Source organism: Lissotriton helveticus, chromosome 2_2 (genome assembly GCF_964261635.1).
Source record: "Lissotriton helveticus chromosome 2_2, aLisHel1.1, whole genome shotgun sequence".
Lineage (NCBI taxonomy): Eukaryota > Metazoa > Chordata > Amphibia > Caudata > Salamandridae > Lissotriton > Lissotriton helveticus.
Genome location: NC_136060.1, coordinates 297,841,440 through 297,867,161, shown reverse-complemented (window position 1 = coordinate 297,867,161; position 25,722 = coordinate 297,841,440). Strand labels below are relative to the sequence as shown.

At 43.4% G+C, this 25,722-nt stretch overlaps 1 long non-coding RNA gene across 1 annotated transcript; it reads right to left on the bottom strand.

Moving 5' to 3' along the window:
- Window positions 1-264: 264 nt before the first annotated feature.
- LOC144821806 (uncharacterized) lies at window positions 265-25,351 on the bottom strand. The gene is made up of 2 exons (XR_013608452.1): window positions 24,904-25,351; window positions 265-2,154 (listed from the first exon to the last, which is right to left on the bottom strand). It is a non-coding gene; the product is annotated as an uncharacterized LOC144821806 (long non-coding RNA).
- Window positions 25,352-25,722: the final 371 nt, after the last annotated feature.

Below are 25,722 nucleotides of genomic sequence, written 5' to 3'. Positions count from 1 at the left end.
GAAAGGAATAAACACTGACAACATATAAGACCATTGCCGAGGAGCTCGCAAATAACAAGTCACAACACCTCCCCATCCGAGAGGGTACACAACGCATGCTCCTCCTAGCAATGTATTGGATAGAATTTAGACATCCCTGATGGGAGCCGATTTCCCTCCCGTATCAACAATTACCCATTAGAGGGGAATCGCCCATCCCTCTGTAAGTACATGGTAAAAAAGGGTCCCGACCTTCCCTCACAAGGAATACAAACAAATGATATGCTCTAGGGTTTCTTTATTACATGATAATAGGATGACAAAAGAAAGAAATAACTAAACATCACAGTAAACATTAGTAGCAATCATCAACACATACATATACATAGAACCTGAAAATAAAAGCATAGTTAAAAACAATAGGTACACCTGGAACACCTCACCATAATCTTAGGCATCTTTTCATCTGAAGAAGGGTCCGCCTCTCTTTCCCTCTCCGGTTGGGTCAGGACTCTCTAGCTCCACAAACACGACAGCACGTCTGCACCGTGATGTATCAGATGTATCAGCAGACCGCCAAACCACCATACCAGCATCTCTCTGACCCCCTTTCTCTAATATAGAATGCAGCTCTCCATCGAAGTTTCCAGCTAACTCCGCCTACAGTTCTCATGGGATTCCTGTACCACCTCGTACCAAGAGCACAACAAGGAGCTGGCCAAGCGTTTTGCTCTGACTCGGCACGAAGAGAGCACATTCCACTCGATAAGAACCGGTCCTGTCTGGTTCACTACTGGTGGACAACACATGTAATCTCAATATAACCTCTCACCTACAGAGGCTCAGAAGATGGCTGCAGTTTAGAATATGGAGTTGCTCAAGCATAGGCCTCTACTACTTGGTAAGCAGAATTATATTAGACCACGTCAAAGCCAATAGGCTAAAGTCATAATTCACCTAACTCAAATAACACTATGCACTAAATCCCTCAGTATCCATTATGAGGCACCTGTGTGCACCATCACCCACAACACTGCACCTCGACATCCCATACCTTCTATTCTTTGGCAAGATTATTGTAATGCAAGACCATCCTACATTAAGGCTAAAGTAACATAGCACACTAAAGTCAGTACACAATGGTGGTGATCGAGGGTCATCACAGAGCATCAGACCACTAAAGTGGCTCATTCACTACATTGCACCCCTTGACCCATTCACATATATCAAAAATAAAATCACTGAACTAAAGGTACATCTATGACTGCATATTTTAACTGCACAATTGGCATTATTGCAAAGTAACTATCAACTGAATAACATCTAACTGAAGATCTGATTGTCATTGAAACATCGCATGTCTCATTTAAAGGCAAAACCTTAAAAACTAAATTTTCAGAGTGAAAGATTCAAGACTGTAGGCCATATTTCAAAGAGTAAAAGCTGTATTACAGAATCAAAAACATAAGCAATAACTCTTGTGTTAAAGTGACTACTCAAAAACATTGAATTCAAAGCAGATCATAATGAACTGGTTTTCTCTTTTTGTTCTTTTTAAACTTACTGCATTACCTAAAACAAGAACTCAGGTGAAATATCTAAAAATAATTCAGCTTGTATCATTCGAACCTCTAATAATGAAACTGCAAATTCTACTGCCAAGGCAGCCAACTGTAGCTCAGAAAATATCTACTCCAATTGCAGCACAGTGTCTCTATGGGAAAAAATGGTTCTTTTCTGAGAAAAAAGCAAAACAAAAAACACCACTGTCTCTTGTCAGGGTGCACAAGCAGTTCTCCTATGCGAAAGACACACAGCTCTCATGCTTTCAAAGTCAGCCTCACTCGAAGGGGACAGTTCCAAATGCAGCACACTCTGCTGATCCCTTCTTCGCTTAGAAATAAGCAGTCCATCTATGTAGATGACAGCTCTCTGGCAACCAACTTCATCAGTATCCCCTCGACAAGGAAGAACCCCATCCGATCTGGTTCTCCATAGATCATCAGCTCCCGTCTGCCATCATCCCCAGGACATCACCACCGTCCAGTCTGGCTCCAGGCTTGGGGGGTTGAGGGGGGCCCACTCACACAAAATAACAAACAAAAATAACAAGCAAAAATAACAAAAAGGAAAGGGAAGGGGTGGGCCACACGCACCCCGGCATGATCTCGCAACCTGAAACGATAAACACGTATCATTCACCTTACAAAAAACTTCAATTCAAAAGCACACACATTTTCTTTTCACCGCACTAGAGGTCTTTTAATTTATAAAGCTCTCCTCTAATTCCAGGGAATAGTTTAAGAATACTATCTGCATTATATTCTCTAAGTTTATTTGGGCAAAATCAAATTTTTTCTTGCACAGCCAGAAGGGCTGGGTTAGCCAGCTTCAATCCTTTCTCACTCCTAGCTAGCAGACCCCCTCCCTTCGGAGATGTCCGCGTCCCAAGGCTTGCTCAGTTTCAACCATAACAGAGACAGACTGCTCTCTGCCTCGCAATCCCTCCCTTCGAAGAGCTCACACTCCAAGAGCGAAGCGCCTGCCAACTTCTGTCTGCCCTGTCTCTCTCCTCATTAGGAGGTAGCACCTCTGCAAGCCTCCTTACGCTTCTAATTGAGGGAAGCTTTCTAACCAGAGGAGTGGAATTACCCCTCCCTTACACAGATTCTCCGCGGAAAGAATTGGGTGCTCGCCAAACATAACAAACAGAAAGGAGACTGCTCCTGCGATCGCCTCCTCCCTTACAAAGAGCCCCGGGGAAGAGGAGGCTCTGTGGAATGCATGTTATCTCCTCAAGATCAAAGCATGTCAGTTCCCAGCCGTTTTCCGTTCTTAAATGAAACCCCATGCAGATTTTATATTCTGTCGTTTTAGACAAGAAACAGACCTAACCTCTTTTGACCTCCAGCCAAACCCTGCATTTTTATGTTTAAACACTCCACAGTTATGTCTAACTAATTTAAGCAAATTCTAAACTGTAATTTGTCAAACATTGGCAACCTTAAAAAGGCACATACAACATCACATTACATTTCTGTAACAACATTTGGAGCAGCATCAGTATACTATTGTGGCCTAGGAATTCTCACATTTACGAAAACATTTTATTCTTGTGATTGAAGTTACCAAATCTGTTTCCGTCAAATTCTGCGCAGACTACCTTCCTCTCTATATGGGCCACGTTACCACTAGTGCGATCTCCCATAAGCAGATCACATTTTCTCTCACGCTGTTCTGTCCAGTATCTTTTAGTGTGCAAAAGCACATAGTCATGGCCATTTGTTCTGCATCTGAATTTCAAAGTCCCTGCACTTCACTGTAGCTAAAATGGGCACATTGCTTTTGGGTAAAATCACAAAATACATTTTTAAAACCTGGAAGTAGCCAGTCATACACAATTCGCTGTTGTATACTTTCAAAATCATATGCTTGCATTTTTCTTTTGAAGCAAAATGTATTGTGCACTGATAGGTCTGATTTATCTCCACAACCAGTGATCGTTAATTCTAAAACACAGGTCTTCTTATCATTTTGCACATTCCTTTCTGACTGAAAACTCTCTTCGGAAGAATTAATTAAAACAGCCTGTGCAATTGGCAGCCTGACTAGATTTTCTGTAACATTTTTCACATGTAAATCATGCACGTTTAATTCTGTTTTCAAAGGTATTTCCTCACACAATTGTGGATGCATATTAAATAACACATTAAAAATAACCCCACTATCTCTGTCTGAAACATCATCCCACCTTTCAGGGTTATATTCTGAGATGTTACATTCGCGTTGCAGCTGAGCACATTTTAAATGCATCTTTTACTGAACACTGAAGGGATCCAGCCCATTCTGCCTAACGTAAAAAAGCTATTCAAAAGCCCTTTATACAAAACACATTTAAACACACAGCAATTCTCGTTCAACCCAACACAAATAGCTCACTCATGAGCCAGAACACCATATGGGCTACCCCCATGCAAATAAATCAACTGATATCTGAGAGTCTGCTTTCAATTGCAAAAAAAACAATATTTTCCCCTTTTAAATCAACGTTCATATCCTGCAACCGACTACGCCAAATTGTAATGACCTACTTCTCTGTATGTTTTGGTGCTTCTGTCAGTCACCAGGTCATTACTTACCACATCCTTTCTCAGGTTCCAGAAAGACACCATATTTCACAATACTTACCCAAGAAAGGAATAAACACTGACAACATATAAGACCATTGCCGAGGAGCTCGCAAATAACAAGTCACAACACCTCCCCATACGAGAGGGTACACAACGCATGCTCCTCCTAGCAATGTATTGGATAGAATTTAGACATCTCTGATGGGAGCTGATTTCCCTCCCGTATCAACAATTACCCATTAGAGGGGAATCGCCCATCCCTCTGTAAGTACTTGGTAAAAAATGGTCCCGACCTTCCCTCACAAGGAATACAAACAAATTATATACTCTAGGGTTTCTTTATTACATGATAATAGGATGACAAAAGAAAGAAATAACTAAACATCACAGTAAACATTAGTAGCAATCATCAACACATACATATACATAGAACCTGAAAATAAAAGCATAGTTAAAAACAATAAGTACACTTGGAACACCTCACCATAATCTTAGGCATCTGAAGAAGGGTCCGCCTCTCTTTCCCTCTCTGGTTGGGTCAGGACTCTCTAGTTCCACAAACACGACTGCACATCTGCACCGTGATGTATCACCAGACCGCCAAACCACCATACCAGCATCTCAGCATCTCTCGGACACCCTTTCTCTAATATAGAATGCAGCTCTCCTTCGAAGTTTCTAGCTAACTCCACCTACAGTTCTCATGGGATTCCTGTACCACCTCGTACCAAGAGCACAACAAGCAGCTGGACAAGCGTTTTGCTCTGACTCGGCACAAAGAGAGCACATTCCACTCAATAAGAACCGGTCCTGTCTGGTTCACTACTGGTGGACAACACATGTAATCTCAAATATAACCTCTCCTCTCACCTACAGAGGCTCAGAAGATGGCTGTAGTTTAGAATATGGAGTTGATCAAGCATAGGCCTCTACTACTTGGAAAGCAGAATGATATTAGACCACGTCAAAGCCAATAGGCTAAAGTCATAATTCCCATAACTCAAATAACACTATGCACTTAATCCCTCAGTATCCATTATGGAGCACCTGTGTGCACCATCACCCACAGCACTGCACCTCGACATCCCATACCTTCTATTCTTTGGCAAGATTATTGTAATGCAAGACCATCCTACATTAAGGCTAAAGTAACATAGCACACTAAAGTCAGTACACATTGGTGGTGATCGAGGGTCATCACAGAGCATCAGACCACTAAAGTGGCTCATTCACTACAGGCGTGTATTGTCCAGATAGGCTGCCTCCTCTCCCCTACAGGGATACAATCCTTTGAAGAACTTAAAAGAGATTTCCAATTGGAGTGGCGGGATTTTTTTAAATACCTCCAAATTAGGGACTTTCTGTTACGAAAGGTGGGAGGAAGGATATTGCTTTAAAAAGTTACTTTAGTAGAAACACTAATTCACATTAAAAACAGCACTATTGGGGGTATATATTCCCTTATCAATGCGCTGTTTCCGGATGATATGGAGAAAATCTCACAGAAATGGCAGGAAAAAGTCAGAATGTCTATTGATGAATTTAATTATGCATATTTGATGTCACAAACAATCCTCATGACCACGAAATTACAAGCACAGTATTTCAAAACGTGTTTTTTTTATATTATACGCCTGATGAAATTGCTAAGTGGGGTAGCGGCAAGGGAACATGTTGCCCAAGATGTATGTTATATAATGCTGAATATGTATATATCTACATGTGAAAGATTAACATTGTTAAAGCAAGAGATAGAGAATTTTTTGACCACAGTACTTCAAAGAGATATAGCATTGTCTAGTGGTGTCCTTTTATTAGGGGCGGCTGATTCTAGTAATGCTAGAGTAGGCCATGAACTCATTTTTATTGCTATGGCCGTCTTTAGAATGTGCATAGCCTCAGCTTGGCTGGACCCTAATGCACCGTTTTTCCAACCGTGGCTAGCTAGGCTTTTAGCAATTTTTAATATGGAGGTTGCCATTTATGAACGGAAGGGCAGGAAACAGCCTAAAAGAGGGCTGAAGATCTGGACCCCTCTAGTAGAATGGTGTCAATCCCAAAGCCGTATATAGCTGAATGCGAATGCTAATGTGTAATGGGGATTTGTTTGTAAGGGTGTTTCCCTTTCGTTTAATTAAATGTACTATGGAACAAACTGTTAATGTAGGCTACAATACAAAGTGAATAATGAAGCTGTATGTATACTTGTCTGACCAGGGAGGGTGGGGGGAGGGTTTGGGGGAGATAATTGTTGGCAAAAACTGAATAAAGATATTAAAAAATATATACTGATTACTTTATTCGATTTAAACAGCTGAACACTATAAGATTCACATAGCGGCTATTTTCATAGATGCTCCTTTGTCTATGTCTACTCTCTCGTTGTGACGTGTTTCTGACGTTATTACATCACTCGCATCCTGGACCGACGGCTTCAAATGGTGGCGCGAAACCGAGTAACAGATTGCTGCCAGTTATCATGGTGCTCGTCACTTTCGCATCGTATAAGTAAGTTCTTAACAATTTGGCTTAGATTTGGGTGGTGCTATATGGGTATATGGATATTGTTAATACCGTATAGGACATTACCTGTTATCTCGTAAACTCTACGTATTGTACCATGTCCATGTCCATTTGACTTGCTGATTTGGATGCAGGTCCGTGTGTACAATCAAACTTTATATACCCTCAGAGTTAGTTGGAGCGTTTTAAACTATAATTGGGAATATTTATGGGGCGCCATAGTGCCTGTCTTGCCCCGTTACTGCGTTTCAGTACAATTTTGTTTCTCATGCGGTAACTTTTAATGAACCACTTATCTTTTGTTTATTTTTTGAGGTTCTATGTTTTGTTTCATTTTTCATATTAGCCTTTTGTGTGTTGAATAACACATCCCTGGCTCCCCTTTTTTGTTTCTTTTGATCCAGATTATGCAACATAATGTAAATCATCTTCAATTTGTGTTCGGAAGTAGACTCCGTGATCCGTTTACTTACCTCAGTATCTACCTATACTTTAGAGGTTACATTTCTACGTCGAGTTAACTATAGGTGAGCTAATAATTTGTTTTCATCCAATGAGGCCACCTATGTCATCATTGTGCGAGGGCGGGTTCCCCTTTCTTTGGGGTAATTCTTTGTTGTATGACACTGTTATAGATGATGTGGTTTGTTTTTGTATTCACAAGGTTATACTACATAATGGTTATTTTCTTTCCGTTATTAGATTTGAATCTTGATATGTCACCAATACACATCTTTTCGAATATTTTATAGAAGTCATTACCTGGATATTTCACCATATATTTGTTGTTCCAATATTCTTCAACCTAATTGACTTTTAGGTGAGATTCTGTTTCAAATTAGCACTTATTGTTGGTACTTGTGGATTCACATTGTCTTTCGGGTGTTCTGTGGGTGTCTTTAATCTTATTCTTAATCTTATACATACCATTTTTTTTTTCTTTTCCTTGTTTTTCTTTCTTGTTTCCAATTCCAGACTTTTGGTCAACTTATTTATTGTTTATAATTCAAACTGATCATTTATAATTGGTTCCCACATTTACAAGAAAAATGATTTTTTAATATATTCTTTATGAGCACATTTATGTTTATGATGGTGTTAATTTTGGTTTATAGAAAATTGCGATATATGCATGTATAAATGGAATGTATCTTGTTTGTTAGATATTTCCTTGTGATGTTTGTTTATGCTAACATAAGTTATGTGAGTTGTCTATTACTCTAATTATGTCTATAGTATGCTGTTATATATTTGTCTCTATTTATATATTGAGTCATGTCATGTTTTTATGCAATCTGTCTTTATGTAATTGGTTTTATGTAATCGTTTCAGGCCTGAAGAAGTTCCTTTGACAGTAAGGAACGAAAAGCATTGGCTGTTTGCCGTTTTTAATGAATTCAAGAATAAAGAAAAACAATGGAATATATTTGGTTGCTTTGATTTACTTTTTATGAGTGCACCTTCCTTTTTTGTGAACTTCTTCGAATTTTATAACATCTAACAACGGCGGATACTGGAAGTAGTTGAATCTAATCTGATGACATCAACTCAGGAATTTAAGTGCTTAACCTTGCTATGTTGTTGTTTGCTTCCTTTGTTTATGTAAATTATTAATTATGTGATAATGTATTTTTCACTGTTTATCACCCACCATAGCCCTAATTCATGTTTAACGTGTTAGCCTAGCATAGCTTAAGCAGAAAACTGCGTTATTTGTGAGTTTAAACCATCACACACTATGAGTTTTACGAATTACACATGACATGATGATGTTCACTCAGTACATTACTGAAATATTGGCTGCAGAATATCATGGTACAAAAATATAGCATGAAAATTGACCAGAAAATATTGTGAAGTAAATATATATAGGTAAGTATAGATTTACTATTGTTAATTCCACATATATGTACCTAGACAATATGTGTATATTTTTAAGTGATATTGGCTATAATTACACAATGTGGATAATAAAATGAGTGACAATAATTAAGGCATTCAAGGGAAAAAATAAAATATGGCAGTCAACACTGTCTTTGGTAGTCTAGACCAACACAATAGAATAATTAGTGCCACAAATGTCTTTGTGATAGATGTAATGAGGGCACATGCATCTGTGTGCTGTGTTTGAGTTGTTCAGGCACACAAATTTGAGTTCTGCAGAGGGAGTTCATAGCGCACCTTTAGGAATTCCAGGCTACTCCATGCACTAGACCAACACATTAATATGTTTTCCTGAGTCTGCAGTGTAAGTTCTACTGAATAGGCTAGTGATGGCTCCGAGTCTGAAAAGCGGTGTTAGACTGCACGAAAGATACAAAGTTGCAGTGCGTAGCGTGTGTTGAACGATTAACTCACGCAAAGAAAAGCCTGCGCGTGCTTGTTGTTCAGCATGCAGCGCTGCGTGGCCGTCTGCTATGAAAACGAGCTGCTTAGCGCTACATTAACAACTGCATGTTATATTACCGCCGAACGGTGACAGTAAAGACCAGTCTGAACTGTGGATTTTCCAGGTTAGATCAGAATATGCAGGGCGGCACTAGGCATGGGCAGCGTGGGCAGCTGCCCAGGGCCCCGTGCCTGGTTGCAGCCATGGGACCCCACACTTTTAAAGATTCCTTGAGGCCCAGGAGGCCCCCTAAGAGTTTCTATTTTCTATTTTTTCAATTGTTGTCAATTTCCCCAGCTGGCCCCAGTGGCCCCTCTGTCTGGGCCTAATCGCTGCATCAGCATGAGGATAGCAGCGATTAGACAGTTACTTAAAGAGCACTTACTGTGAAGTGCACCCACCCTTGTATGAATGAATTGCAGGATAACCTGCAGGGCGCACAACAAAAGATAGAATGGCGCATCACAAGGGAAACTGCTCACCTAGGATGAGGAGGAAAGTGAGCAGAGCGGTGAATGAAAGGGGTAAGACAAACGGAATAGAGTGAGAGGAGGGTGTGAGCAGATAGGTGTGAGTGCGGCAGGGAGACGAGAGGTGCACGCAGAGGAGCAGAATCAGCACGTAAGGGCTTTAAGTGTGCTGGACCCCTTGAGTCTTAGACCCGGTGGTAAATAAAAACGGACATTTAAATGGACTCCTATGGGCCCTATATTCAAGTCCTTAACTTTAGCTGCTAAAACAATGATCCAGTGGCTGCACAATAAATGTATAACACGTTAACCAGGTTGGACTGGCCTAAAGGGCAAGCAGGCAGTGTGTGAAGGTCTAATCTGTCAGGTAAGTATGTAGGCCGTTTTTTTGGCTGTTTGTTTGCCTGCTTTATGGTCAGTTGAGCCAATTTTTACTGTTGATTTTCATGATATTAAAACAAACATTCTCTGCAGCAAAATCAAATCTATGCAGTCTTCCATACCTTACAAAAAACATACACAGCATGTCTTTACAAGTTAAAAAATGCCCTAATTTGCAAACATGAACACTTTCAACCTAACTAATTCACTAATGGGGGACACTTTTATTTTGGTGCCAGGGCCTATTTTCTGTCCCAGTCTCATGCTGCCTGTTAGCGTAATCCATGGCAGCAATTTAGCTCCTGTTTAAATTTCACATGCTTTATTTACTTAATATTGCATTCCCCACGAGTGTTAGCTTTTGCCAGGATGTGTGTTTCTGTATTTCATTTCACAGCATATTACTCTTGTATGGTGCAGACTTTGTACTGTCGCCTCCAGGTGTTTATAACAGCCTACAGTTGAGCGCTTTGGAGTTGAGTCTGTGGGCAGTACAACTTTCTCACTGTAACTGTCTGTGGAGCAAAAAGGTGTCCAGAATACATGATCATTCAATACATGGCCTCTCTGCCGTGCACACAGAGCAACGGTCTTGTATTCCAGTTGCAGTTGTGATTCTGTGCAAATGTGTGTGAAGGAGGTGCTCATTGGTCAAAACAATGACAGGGTGAACATAAAATAATTTATTGTTGTTACTCATTTATCTTAAACAGCTAGCAACCATTGGCAATACCAATACTCCGGGCTGTTTTTAGGGGTAAGTCAGTTGTGTTATATTTCTGGATTCATTCACAGAAAACTGAGAGAAAGATGATGAAAAGAGTAGAGAATTGAGGGGGAGGTGTTATTAAAAGGGTCAGCATCAACAAGGAAAGATAAGATGCTCCAGGAGGATGGAAGGGGAGAGGTGGATGTAAATGAAACAATACAAGGAAAGAAGTTATGAGGCTGGGGGAGGGATGAGTGTTGAAGGGGAGTGTATGGATACAATGTGTGGATATAAGAGACAGAACAAGCAAGGGAACATAAGCAGAGTAGAGAGAGAAGTATTGGTGAGAGGTGGATGGAAGAAAGCAGGACCACTGAAATATGTCAGAGGTTGGGCAGGATGAGACAAGTGGGAGAGGTGGAAGTTAGATGGGCAGAAAGAGAAAGTTAAATCCTAGAAAGAAGTTCTAAATCTCTTTCATAAAATGTAATTTACTCATTGACAATGTGACGGTTGGCTTCTGACTGCTCTAGGAGTTTGAAGTAGCATTTGTGCTGTGTCAGATGATTTGTGGCTGGCTCTTAATCATGGAATTAGAGCAGCCTTAATAATGCTAAACCTTAGTGCCCCACTTGACACTGTTTCCTAGCGAGTGCTTATAAATCAACTAGTACAACCAGGAATTTAAGATATTCCCCTAGTGTGGGTTGCCTCTGTCCGATTTGGGAAATCTGAAACAATCCACTCGCCACCTATTTCTATTATGTGCTATACCTCTGACTTGTGAAATGTATTGGATCTCCACTGTTCAATCTATATCATTCCCAGTTAGCCTTACTCATACAGTCCTTGATTTCTTGCTGATAGCTTGAGCATATTGATACCCAAACATCATTTCCCCCAGTGGCAATCTGGTCTTTGCCCAAGAATATGTTTGGACTTGTATGCTAGCAGTTGATTTCTGAACTAAGACAAATTCAAGGGTTCTCATTTTTAAAGGATTGCATACCATATGGTATGGCTGGTGGAGCTGGGCCAATTGCCTACATTGGCGGAGTCAGCAAAAAAATCTTGGATTCATTTTCCAACATCTTCTCTTTTTTCGGAACAGATTAACCACGTTTCATCCACTTGCTTTTACTACATTCATATGCATCACAAAAGCATCCCTTTTCTCCCCTCTCACTACCATGAAGGTGTTGTGCAGTCAATTATCTTCTCACTCGATTATGCAAATTCCCTCCCTCTTGGGCTTTCAGCCTTTTAGTATTCGGTACCCTTTAAATCATTCAGAACAGTGCTAGGCTCCTCATCTGAAATGGCTGCATCGCCATGCCATTTTTTCTCACCTTTCTGCTGTCTGCTAGGTTTTTGGTCCAACATCCTCTAATTGCAAGGCACAATCCATTTTTCACTGTGCACTGCATTAAAAAGGTTCTCTCTTTTTATAGCACTCCGTACTGTTCATTTCAGAATCCTATACTCTTTGCCATCCAAAATTTAGATAGCCCTGATTGGAGGCAAATCCTTCTCCTTTCTAGTTGTGCAGGACTGGAACTCTCTCCCTCTTGAGCTACGGTGTGACTCCAATCTTTGGAAAAACACTTAGAACTTTTCTTTCACCACTTTGGTATGGTTTGCCCCTCTCAATTGGACATCTCTTAGTGCCAGGATGCCCGGTTTGTGTATCATTTTCATTCATCCCATTCAAGAGAACAATAACTAAGTTCAATTCATTTAATATATTTCCACTCATTAGAGATTTGAAATATATTTGCCTATTTTATTAGGATTATTCATGCTATTTTTAACCATTTTACTGATATCCAAACTAGGTAAGTAGCTTCTTGTAAAGCGGCTTCAAACAATGCCATATAATTAATGACCAATTGATATTACCTCCCCTGATGTCACTTCCTGTCAGGTTAATTTTTATGCACATTTTTAGGCTGTTCCGCCCGGGGCCCCAGAAATCCTTGGACCGGCCCTGAGAAAATGTTTTTGTACACGGGGTTTCTGTTTCTCACTGTGACCTTTACCAAAAACAGCCAGCAAGTAGCGCCAAACTCAAAGCATATAATTTTGTATTGTTAAATGGAAACCTAATCCAGAACGCTAAACTTTTAGCTGCCTCTCTCTGACAAACTGCAGATTTTTCCATTTAGGGAAAGTGATATATGTAGGTTATAAGTGGCAATCAGTGCAGCCAACATACTAAAAAGAGAAAAGACTGGCTGAAGTAGTGGCAATACCAATTGGTCCACAGTATTATTATTATTATTATGAATCTTATATAGCGCGTGGTTACCCTTGGGCATCCCAGCGCTTGTCAAGGTATCCGCCGACCCGCTGCAAAGCCAAATTCAGCATCTAAGACGAGAAAAGTAGTGTTTTCAGAAGCTTCCGAAAACAAAGTATACATGTCTCAAGACGCATTTTCAATGGGAGCGCATTCCAGAGGGTAGCTGTGTGCACCGAGAATCTTCTACCCCCAGTGCGAGCCTTATACACTCTGGGGACCTGAAGCAAGAATTCGTGATCAGAGCGAAGAGCTCTGTTCGCTTTATAGGGCACCACTAACTTCCTTAGGGCGGGGGGTCCTTTCCCCTGAAGGATCTTATGGGCAGTGCAGAGAGCTTTAAACTTAACCCTCTCTCGCACCGGGAGCCAATGCAATGTTTTCAAGGCGGGCTTAGCTGATTGCCTCCTTGGCGCGTTAGTCAGCATCCTAGCAGCAGCATTTTGCACCTGCTGCAGCTTGCTGAACGTGGCTTCGGGGGCGCCAAGGAATATGGCATTACAGTAATCGAGCCTAGAAATAATTAGCCCCTGGATCGCCATATGTTTTTATTTTAATTCTATTCATAACCCCATGAATGAACCCATTGACTTGGAAGAATTCAGAACACTTTTAAAATCAAAAGACAATTCATTTTTAAAGCCTTAAACTTAGTGTTGGAAATGGCCCTTTTTGCAGGGTTATCCCAAAACGTTTTGCTTTTTCCCCTTTATTTTTCCTGACCTCTGGTTGTTGGCTATAGGACTCTGGGCACTTTACCACTGCTGATCCGTGCTAAAGTGCATATGCTCTCACTGTAAATTGTTATTGGTTATCCATGATTGGCATATTTGTTTTACCAGTAGGTCCCTAGTAAAGTGCACTGAGTGTGCCAGGGCTGGTAATTCGAATTCTACTAATGGGCCTGCAGCACTGATTGTGCCACCCTCCTGAGTAGCCCTAAAATGGTTTCTCAGGACTGCCACCGCAGTGCCTGTGCGCAGTCTGTCAACTGCCATGTTGTCCTGCAGGCCCGGACTGGCCATTGCGGGCACCGGGCACCGGGCAATCCTCCGGTACACCGCAAGGATGGGGGCCGGTTTTGGGCCCCTGGGGGCCGTTTTTGTTACAGGGCCGTTTTTGCAAAAACAGCCCTGTAACAAAATCGGCCGGAAAGCGGCCCTGGCAAATACGGCGGTCGCACCCCCAACCACCCCCCTCATCCCCAGGGTTTGGGGGGGGGGGCGGCCAAGCACTTTGTCAGGGCCGGTTTTGGTTCCCATTCCGGCCCTGTTGTCATGGCCAGTGTACACCCTTGCCAGGCCTGACCCTTCCCTTCTCTTACACATTGGACACCCCTATGGTAGGCCCATGGTGCCCCCCTGGGCAGAGTGCAGTGTATGTGAAAGGTAGGACATGTTCTAGTGTGGGTAACATGTCCTGATAGTGAAATACTGCCAATTTCGTTTTTCACTATTGAAAGGCCATCTTGCCCATAGGATAGAATGGGGAATGCTGTGTCCCATGTGTACCTGCAAATCTCCCCATAGGAGCAAGATGGGAAGCTGAAGTCTGGTATCCCTGAACTCAGTATTTGATAACGCATCTTTTAGGAAGAGTGGTTTTAAAATTTCGTGTTTGGAAATAGCACTTTTAGAAAGTGGCTATTTTCCTGTTCAACCTTTCTGTCTGCCTCTGCCTGTTTGTGTATTGACTGCCTAGTCTGCGAGTGACAGGGGCTGGGGTGGCTCCAGGAGACTGGGTGAGTCAGAACTAGGCTGAATAGACCCATCTGCATGTAGAGTGGTGGGGAGGAGTAGCACCTGGGTCTGAATAGGGCTGTGGCTGCCTCCCACAATGCCGGCTCCACCTCCTGCGGTGCGTCTGATGGCCCTGGCCCCCACTCACAAAGAAAGAAGACCTGCCCTGGTAGAGGGCACCTAGAACTGGTTTGGACTGGATCCTGGACCCCTCACACATGTAAGAACAAAGACTTTTTGGGTAAAAAAGTAAGAGCTAAAACCCCAGTAAAATTAGACTACTTTTGCAATCAAGAGGAACCTCTGCCAAAAAGCTGAAGAAACTATGAAAACTGTGCTGTGTCCCTCCCCCCTACTTCAAGGACTTTGCTGTGTGCTGTGTCCAAGAGTCTCCAAGGGACTGAGGAGAGCTGGTCTCCTGTTGCGGAAACACATGGATATAAAAGTTTCCAGGACCATCTGCTGAAGCTGTGTGACTGCAGGCAGCTGAGAATCCTTCGTGAAGCCTGCTGTAACTAAGAAGTGCTTCGGCCCACAAGAACGCTGTTGCCGTGTGCCCGGACTCAGCGTCTGCCCTTCGTGAAGCATGCAGTATTTAAGGTGTGCCCCCCCCCAGAAATGCTGTGCGTGTGTGCCGGGCTCGGCGCGTGCCCATCATGGAGCCGGCCTATGCCCGGATGTAGTGATGAGACACGGCTAGATGATGATTAAATACCTTTAATGGTATTAAAATATAAGTACAAGGAAAGCAGGCGAGCGCCAGGTAATCAGATAACAGTCTCAATTTCAGGCAATAACTTCAAGCCCTGGAATATACACAGGACTATACATTCTTCATTCCAAAACTACACTTGAATTAAAGGCATAACACTCTAATACAAAATAACAGTCCTAAATATAATATGAGCAATACATAACACATCCCCCCCTTTGATCAAAAAGAAGAATAGAGTTTAAAATAAAAATAAAAATAAATAGCATACACAAAAGTTAAACAAATTGCATCACATATTCATTAAGCCACTTGGGCAAAATCCTTTTCCTTTTAGAACCACAAACATCTTTATTATCCACATTGGATTTTACACCCTCCTGAGAAGGTAAACCATTGTGATTATCCCCCACAGACCCATAACAGGAGAAAGGTTTACTCCATTGATAGATGAATCCAACACCACTACATCTTTTCCAGCACCCTGGTCAGAGCAATTCCCATTGCCTAACTGTGACTGTAAGTCACTGTTATCAAAATGATCCTCAACCCATCCAAAATCCTTAACACTATCTTGAACTTTCAATACGATTTTGATTAGGATCCATGGCAATACTCTTGAAATTCCAAACCCTACCATCGCCCAGTTTCACAGAATTACGTAAAACTTCTGCAACTTGTTTAGGAGTCTCAAATCTGCTTTCTCCTTTAGGCACCCTAAAAGGTTTCTTAACACGGACCCAATCTCCCACACTAACTGTAACATCTTTAGCACCATGTTGCTTATCGTAATATTCTTTGTTCTTCTCATGCAATGAAATCAAATCCTTTTTCACATCACTAAGTGATCGCTATTGTCCATAAAGACTCATTACCGGTCACGATCCTTGACCAACTAAGCACTGATCTATTTGAATGCCTTATTTTCAAATGTAATATACATCCCCAGCAGAGTTGGAAAGGGGCCCTGGTCTATAGGCCGCCCGACCCACTGCAAGATTTTAATGGCCATTTGCTAGAATTTATCTCCCCTCACATAATTGCCACACGTAACTTTCTACTTTCAGGGGATTTTAACATCCACAGCGAGGACCCCCACAACCCTGATGCAGTGACCTGTCTGGAGGAAATGGATTCCGCTGGTCTCCTCAAAATTAATAATAGCCCCACCCACACAGCTGGACACACACTAGACCTCATTCTCTCCAATTCCCAGTACATTCTTTATGAGGATACTCTGTCGCTGACCTGGTCCGACCATTCTTTGTTAAGTTTTCAACTAATTAGCCCCTCTATCCCATCCAGTCCTGCGCCAGTTATGGATAGGTGTTACCGGCCATGGCATTAAATCAATACTGACCTTTTTGTATCCCCCTTTTTGACCTGGGACGAAGACACCTGTCACCTCAATGTTGACCAACAACTACTACACTTCAATAACACCATCTTGAACATCTTGGACGAAAACGCCCCTCTTAAGCCAATTACACATGCTCACACACTCACACCTTCTGACTGGTACTCCCCGGCCTTACGTGCCGAAAAGAAGGGGTGTAAGAAAGTAGAACGCACTTGGCGATCACACCATAAGGACATAGACAGAGACAGATATAAAGGCGCTCTAGCAACATACCACAACAACATCAAGAAAGCGCGAAAAATACACATCTCCCAGCAATTGGAACAAGCTGGCTCCAACTCTAGGACCTTATTTAACATAGTTAAATCTTACGCTAATCCCAAGGCATGCGAGATGGCGGAATCTCCCTCTCAAGCGCTGTGTAACAATGTTGCAACCTATCTCATCCAGAAAATAGATTCTATTTACCAAAAAATAATTTCGGCCAACTCTATCCCCCCCCCCCCCCCCCACGATGACCAACTTAGCATACACACAGGATACCCCCCACCTTCTGCTTTCCTTTCCACTTCTTTGCCCCATGGAAGTCATATCCCTTTTACACAAAACCAAATCAGGCTCCCAGATGGACATAATACCTGCTAAGATCGCCACCAAATTTGCTGAACAGCTTGCCCCCCCTATCTGTGACATTCTCAATAACACCCTTAATAGTGGCTATCTCCCACCTAATTGGAAAGATGCGCAAATCATACCCTTACGTAAGAACCTCAAAGCTCCTATCACTGACCTCAGCAACTACCGTCCCATATCTCTGCTTCTCTTACAGACCAAGCTAATTGAAAAACACATCAATAAACACCTTTCAGAGTACTTGCAAACTTCACAACACTTAGATACCTCCCAATCAGGGTTCAGGGTCAAACATAGCACCGAATCTGCCCTTATTGAAGTAACAGATAATATTCGGATGGCCTTGGACAAAGGTCAAGCAGCACTCCTTGTGCTGCTTGATCTTTCTGCGGCATTCGATACTGTCTCCCATCGGATCCTACTGGAGAGACTACAGGGGATAGGCGTTAGAGGACTGGCCTTACAATGGCTCACCAGCTTTCTGACGGATAGGACACAGACCGTCACTATGGGCACCTTTAAATCTGCCACAACAAAAGTCAGCAAGGGGGTCCCCAAAGCCTCCTGCCTAAGCCCAACCCTTTTTAATATTTATGTGTCCCCTTTGGCCAGACTGATGAGAGCACTAGGATTCACACCGATCTCTTATGCAGACGACACACAGCTCCTCGTGACATTTGACAAAAATAATCCCGACATCGCACTCAGATTCTCTGAAGGCATGAAATCCATTGCCGCTTGGATGCAGACCAACTTCTTACAACTTAATGCAGGCAAATCAGAGATCATGCTGTTCGGAGGAGCTGAAATCTGCAGGACACCCACCTGGTGGCCGGACGAATTAGGCACTGCTCCTTCCCCCAAAGAAGCGGTCAAAAATCTCGGGGTCAAAATTGACCGCAAATTGACTCTTGAGAGACATGCTAACTCTACGGCGGGATCTTGTTACTACATACTTGGCCTCCTGCGCAGGATCTTCCCCCTTCTTCCCATTTCCACCAAGAAAACGCTAATGCAGGCATTAGTACTTAGCAGGATAGACTACTGCAATGCCCTCTTGTTTTCAGCCAATAGAGTCGCCATAAAGAGACTACAGGAAGTCCAGAAAACTGCTGCCCGCCTCACGGTCGACGCACGAGCCAGAACACCCTCAGCACATCTCCTGAATCAACTCCACTGGCTCCCCATACTAAATAGAATAAAATTCAAAATAGGATGTATTATTCATAAAGCTCTCAGAGGGCAAGGGCCAATGTATCTGACCTGTAAACTGACCCCCTACTACCCCACGCGCTCACCTTTGGAAACTCTCTACCCAAAACATCTCCCAGCTTACTACCTTCATCCATTATAAGCACCTTCTCCTTACTGTTCGGGTCTAAGATTATATTTAAATTCTTCTGGTCGAACCAACCCAGAACCGATGATCCCACCTTGGCTACATACAACTTGCCCCTCGTAGATCTTCCTTTAAAAAGGAAAGTGAGTCATCTGAACCCTTACATATCTATTTTCTCTCCAGTGTAACTCACAGGATTAATATCCGACACATTAAGTTGATCTCCTATCTTATTCACAAACTTCTTCTTCCATACCTCTTCATTTATAATCGTGTATGGAGACCCTGAATCTGCATACACACTTACATTCACGCCTCCTAAGGATACCTCGCAAATAGGCTTCCCCTCCATAGAATTCCCATCAATGTTTATTACAAAATTCCCTCTAACATTTTTCACACAACTCTCATCCCCATCAAAGTCCTCTTCATCACACCCTTCTTCGTTCCAAATACATTTTACATTTGTTCTTCTGCGACACATTTTACTAAAGTGTCCCATTAGACCACATATCCCGCATTTCTTTCTCAATGCCGGACACATTTTACTAAACGCCAAATGTTCTTTACTATCACATCGATAGCACCTCCTCTCTTCAGATGTCTTATCTCTTCCTTGACTCTTTGCACTTTGAACATTCCATTTCCCTTGACTTGGTTGAAAGTGATTTTGCTGTGAATGGCTCTTACTACTATTCTGTATTTTAAATACAGCTCCACTTGTTTTATCTCCATCTTTCTTTGTTTCTTTAATAACAGACGCACACCTACCTGTCATTTCAGATTTCCTTATTATTGCTAAAACATCCTCCAAAGATGCGTCTCCATTCACGCAAAGGCGGTCTTGTATAGGCGAATTGTTATTATGCATAACTAACTGGTCTCTAATCACGTCATTGTGTAAAATTCCAAATTTGCAATCTATGGCTAATTTTTTTAAGTCATCGAGCCGTTCATCCACCAATTCCTCCTTATTCTGTTTCCTCTGAAATAATTTGTGTCTTATAACTCCAATGCATACTTTCGGAGCAAAATATCTGTCCATGTCCTTGACCGTGTTTTCAAAAACATCTAAATTGGCATCCTCAATCTTTGTCATTCTGGAATGTGTTTTCAAACCAATGGGTCCTAAAGAATGTAGGAGAATCCTTTTCTTTTGTTCCGCTTTCATCTTGCCTTGTTCATCTATTGTAGCTATATAATTTACAAAATACTCCTTCCAGTCTACCCACTTGATGCTAGGTTGTGATCCCGTAGCCCAGAAAGGTTTTGGATTGCTTATTGTTAAATTCTGTTTTGCCATGTTCCCACTCTGTACATCAGTATTGCGATCACCTCGTTCCATTTAAATATAAATGTATAACTTCCACACAAAAAATCAAACAAATTCCACTGTTTACAACACCGCCTTTTTTTTCTAACAGACACCGCCAGCCATATTACCATGGGGGTGGAAACATGCCTTTCCGTGGCGGCATTGCCGCCAAACAAAGGCATGCGGGAATTGCTTGCAGGGGACCGTTGCAGACCCCCAGGGACTCTAGGGGGCTCACATGGGGGTACCTATAGTACCCCCTCCATTTCAATAGGCAACGTGGCAGGCACCGTGCGGTGTCTGTCACGTTGTGCATTGGAATGTGCGACATGCATTTTTAGCTTTTCGCGGGCGGTGCTTTCAGCATCGCTCGCCGCAGTGTTAAATATGCGGAATGCGCTCGCCACTGTGGTGGGCGCATCCTAATTGCCCTCACAGGACCCCCACCCTTTTAGAAAACTAAGGGGGTCATTAGGATGGCGGGCGGACATCCCGACGTGAAGAGGGACCGCCCGCCATCCTAATGACCCCCATAGTTTTCCTTTCCATAACAACTGTCTGTTATGTTTCCTTTCCATAACAACTGTCTGTCTTTCTTGTTTTATGGCTACTGAAAAAGAACCTACATGTATAGTCCTGATTCTTCCTGTAATTTCTTTGCTCTTTTAAAGACATGGCAACATATCCCAAAATATGCACACACAAGATGGTACTACAGCGTGAATACATGTCTTTTTAGGTCGAGCCTACAGTGCTTGCGTTGTCGGGCGATCTGTTGTAGTTATTTTGCGTGGTCTGATCCTCCCACGCTTTTGGATTGCCTTTTTGTGTGTGTTCTTAAAAGCGTGGCTTTACAGATGGCTAATGTTGGGTGTATATTCCACCTTTTTTCAATTGTTCACACCCATAGATTATTGCTGCAGGAGCGAGCAGCGGCGCAACAGTGGCTTCTTCAGCAGGACACATGCTTTTTTCTGACAGCTGTTCTCTCTACACGCTGCTTTTTAATGTAAATTTGTACAATTATAAAGTGTGGGGAAGGGGGGGATTAAGGGATTAGGCTATGGCTCGAACACTGATTCCGAGGTCGGAGTTGGTAGCTCTGATGCAGCCGCTTATTGGAGGAGGGGGCTGGGTAGAGCTGAGGCAGCGCTGAGTGCTTTTTTTCTTTCCTGTCCTTTCTTCCATTTTTAGGTCTCAGCCTGATCCAGCGCATGCATTGGTCTGGCCGAGAAATTTAGTAGCTGCTTTTAAAAAGTGCTACCAAAGCGGCGATCAGCTTGGTTAGGTTAGGTTAGGTAATTTTATAAAGCGCGCAGCTGCCCCAGCAAAGGGGCGTCCCGGCGCTAGCGGTAAGGGCAGAGGCAGCAACACAATTAACAAGGGAATAAAAAGGTTTTAATAGCTTTACGGAAAGGGAACAAACCATCCAGATGGCGGATCTGGGCAGGAAGGGAGTTCCATAGCCTCGCGGCCATAAAACAGAAGGACCTCCCCCCGGCTCTAGCACGTTTCACGCGGGGAACCACAGCCAGCAACTGCACCGCAGAGCGAAGCTGGCGGTTGGGAATGTAAGGGGTCAACAATTTCGATAGAATCTCAGGGGCGGAAAGTTTGAGAATTTTAAACGCTAAGCTAGGCAAAGTGCTTTAAATTCAATTCTTTTCTGCACTGGCAGCCAATGGAGTCGCCTGATGGTGCCCGAAGTGGAGCAGAATCTAGGGAGCCTAAGCAAAACCCATGCCGTAGCGTTCTGGACTCTCTGTAAGCGATGCACGTCCGCCTTATTGGCCCCTAACAAAAGGGAGTTCGCATAGTCTACGCGTGACAAGATAGTGGCCTGAACTATCAACTGGCACGTGGCAGAATCAAAGAAACCCAAGATCGGCCTAAGGCCACATAGAAGACCAAAGCAGGTGCCAGCCACCTGTTTAGTATGATCCCGAAACCCCAAGGTGGAATCAAGCCAAATCCCCAGATTTTTTACAACTGGCTTCGGGGTGGGAGCATGACCCATAGATGGCGGCCACCACTGTGTGCTCCAAAGGTCCTTGTTTCTACCCACCAACAACACTTCAGATTTACTAGCATTAAGTTGAAGGCAGTTATTGGTCATCCACTCAGAAATCATCACAAGCCCAGTCCGGAACTGCGCAGGGCCACAGACCCCGCCATCCGAGAGGGTGTCAGTTGGGCCAGTTGGGTGTCGTCGGCATATGACACCAAGGTCAGGCCGACTTTACGCGCTATCTTCGCCAGAGGCTGGACATAGATGTTGAACAGGCAGGGGCTCAAGGCAGAGCCCTGAGGAACCCCCCGCTTGCTCGGATAGACCTGAGAAAGAAAGGGGGGGCGATGAGAACTGAAACGCCCAGTGTACAAGAAAGGAGTGAAACCAGTCCAAGGCCCGGCCCACTACCCCCGCCTCCTCCAGGCGGCGAAGAAGGATCTGATGGGAGACAGTATCAAACGCGGCGCTGAGGTCGAGCAGGATCACGCCGCTGTTTGACCCTCATCCAGGATGGACCGCAGATGTTCGCACACAGCCAGGAGTGCTGTCTCGGTACCATGTCCTGGGCGGAAGCCAGTCTGGGATGAATCTAAAATGCTATTGCTATTCAAAAAGCACGCAAGAGTGTTGTTAACATGGGCCTCTGCCACTTTGGCGTCCCAGGGCAGGAGAGATATCGGCCTGAAGTTTTCAGGTTTAGTAGGGTCAAGGGAGGGTTTTTTCAGCAGGGGGACCACCCTGGCTAGTTTCCAGGCCTGTGGTACCACCGCCGAAGTAAAGGAGGAATTAATAACTTGGCAAAGAGGATTGAGAAGGACCGGGAAGCAGTCTCTAACGAGATCTGGCCGCATAGGTTCTAAAGGAGATCCTGATTTGACCCTACTACTTAGAACACAAAGCTCATCCTCAGTGATGGTAGGAATGGCAGATAGGGTGTTAATAGGAAAAAAGGATCGGGCGGTAATCTGGTCTGTAGGACAGCTGGAGAAAGATTTGTAAATATTTTCCACTTTCAGGATAAAGAATTTGGCCAGTGCTTCGCACTGCTCTCTGGATGTAAAGGTATGGACAGGTGGATTTTTTCTATCCTTAAAATCACTCAGGATTTTAAAAATACATTTAATGGGGTTTTTACTAGTCTTGATTTCATCCGTGAGGTAAGCAGCCCGAGCCAATTAAATTGCTTTATGATAGGTCTTAATCTCGTCCTGGTACCTTCTTTTTGCCTCTGGGTCATAGTTCTTTCTCCAGACCCGTTCAGGTTTTTTACAGGCGCTACGCACGGTAGCCAGGGAATCGTTATGCCAGGGATTAGATCTAGTGCAGCGACCCACAGACTGCTTTACCGGGATGAGGGAATCCAAAGCACATGTGAGCCATTCACAGAATGATTTATAGGCCTGATCAGGATCTCTGCTTAGGGTTGGGGGACAAGCCTCTTGCTATCACACACACAAGAGTGTGCATCACGTGCACAGCTGGCATTTGGCTTGTTTGATTGTGCGCATGCCCTCCTCTCCCCCCTCCCCCCTCCCTTCTCCGACTCCCTTCCAATGCTTGTTTTTCTAGCCATGGGTGGGATCGTGTTTCCATTGAAGCACCACTGAACGGCTTGAGTAATGGCACGGATCGCCTGACCCACCTGTGCTCTGCAATCAGCCCACAGGCCAGACATAGTTTAAAAACCTAATATTAGCGTGACGGTGGCCTGCTTGGAACATTCCGTCCCAAGTGCCTCTGCCCTGAGGCCAGGCCCGCACATCCTAGATTGAGACGTGACGAGTTCATTACCAACCTCCCTCCCCTCTCTGACTCCCCCACCCGCTGCCTCCTCGTGTGCGGCGTGCGCGCTGCAGCGCTGACACTGCCTGTGATCTGAGGCAGGCTGGGTTCATGCAGCAGGGCCGTCCAACTGTTCCTACACGCCTCGCTGGCCCTGGGCCTTTCACTCCCCGACTGACTCTCTGCAATCAGTGCAATGCTGTGCTAGTGGTTGCAATTGGCCTTTCTTCGACATACAAGCATACCAAGAACAGAAATAAAATAACCACATTCTTTTTTATGATGCGCAAACTCAATTCGAAGCCACAGCACGCGCTTTACAAGAGCCCCAGGTGCGTTTCACTACAAACACATTTATTTTTAAAGATGGGGAGATATAAGTGATTTCAAACAACTTCAATATTTCTAAACATCTTGTTGAGCCTCCCACCGATACTTGAACCCAAGCTCCCCAGCGTCAAGGGCGGCCTCTCTAGCCCTTACGCCACTGGCTCCATTCGCGTCTGAAAATAAGGTCACCCAAGAAAATGTGTGGCGCAGTTCTCACTAATAGGCCTTTGGGGGCCACATTGGCCCTTAGATATTCAGTCATTACTGCCCCTTGCAGTACTATCTTAACTTGCTGTTTCTTAAGGGATGCGATTAAATTCCAATCCCCTTGCATGCTGACAGTCGCCATATGTCCCTCTGTATCAAGTAGTGAGGGTGTTCTGAGGATTTCTGCTACAACATCCTCTTCAAAGCTGATTCCCAGGTTCTCATTCATAGTGGAAGTAGTCATGTGGTCGTGTCTCGTAGAGATAATTGGTGGGAAGGAAAGTAAAGAAGTAGTCCCTCGCTGAGCCCTCTTTGCTAAATGCTTATCAAGCAAGCATTGGCATAGCCAATAGGTCTAGCTTTTGGGACCGTATAAGTGTTTAGTCATGCAACACTTGATGTTGTTGCACCAAGGATATTGTGCTGGATAAGTAAACACTTATAAGGTCCCAAAGGCGAGACCTATTGGCTATGCCAATGCTTGTTTCCTTTGCACTTTAACCTTTACCCAGGTCTTCATTTATTTTATTTTCTCCCAAGCCCGCTTTCTTTTCTTCTTTCCTCTGTCCTTTCTTTTCTTACATGCAGTACCAACCTTTTTCCATGACTTTCGTTCCGTTCTTTCCTCCATGCCCCTTTGTTTCTTCTCTCCCATGTCTTGGTTTCAGTTGTTTTCTTACGCATATTTCTTCATTTTATTTGTCCATGCTCTTCCTTCCCTTGTCATACACCATATGTTCTATTATCTCCCATGCATTTCCTGCTTTTATTCACGTGCATATGTTTATTTTTATATATCCCTTGCTGTTTTCTGTTCTTCCATGCAGTCTCTTTTATTTGTTGCCCTTGGTTTTATTTTTTTTCTCCTCCTCTGGGCTGTGCCTGTCTTGTCCCTCCCTTACCCAGCCCATACCTCTTGTCTTCTCCTTTTCTCCCTTTGTTTATGCATAATTATACACCCCGGACATTATGCAGAGGCGCTAGAGTGCCTTACAATATAAGTATTTTGCTACATGGACGTTATAGACCCCCTTAGTAGCTCACAGAGGCTTTACTAGACCCGCCCGTACAGACTCCTGTGATGTTTCCTCTTTCCCCTGTTATCCAATCCTTCCCCTTTAAGATGTGTTATTCTTCCCTACATTCCAAGTTCTAAGAATGTACCTCGTAGCACAATTCTTTTTGAGGCAGTTACTGGTGGCTGTTGATGGATGAGGTTTTAATAAACCCACTCTGCTTTACTGAAACAACTTTTCCTTAATTATTTAATAATTGAATGAACAACATTATACTGGCGACGATCGGAAACGAAAACAACCTCAACATAGCAACACATCGGAGTTCCTGACCTGTCCCCTCCTCCAGCGGCTGTTTCCATAATCACGAGTGAAGCGAAGACTTCCCAGCGGCAGTT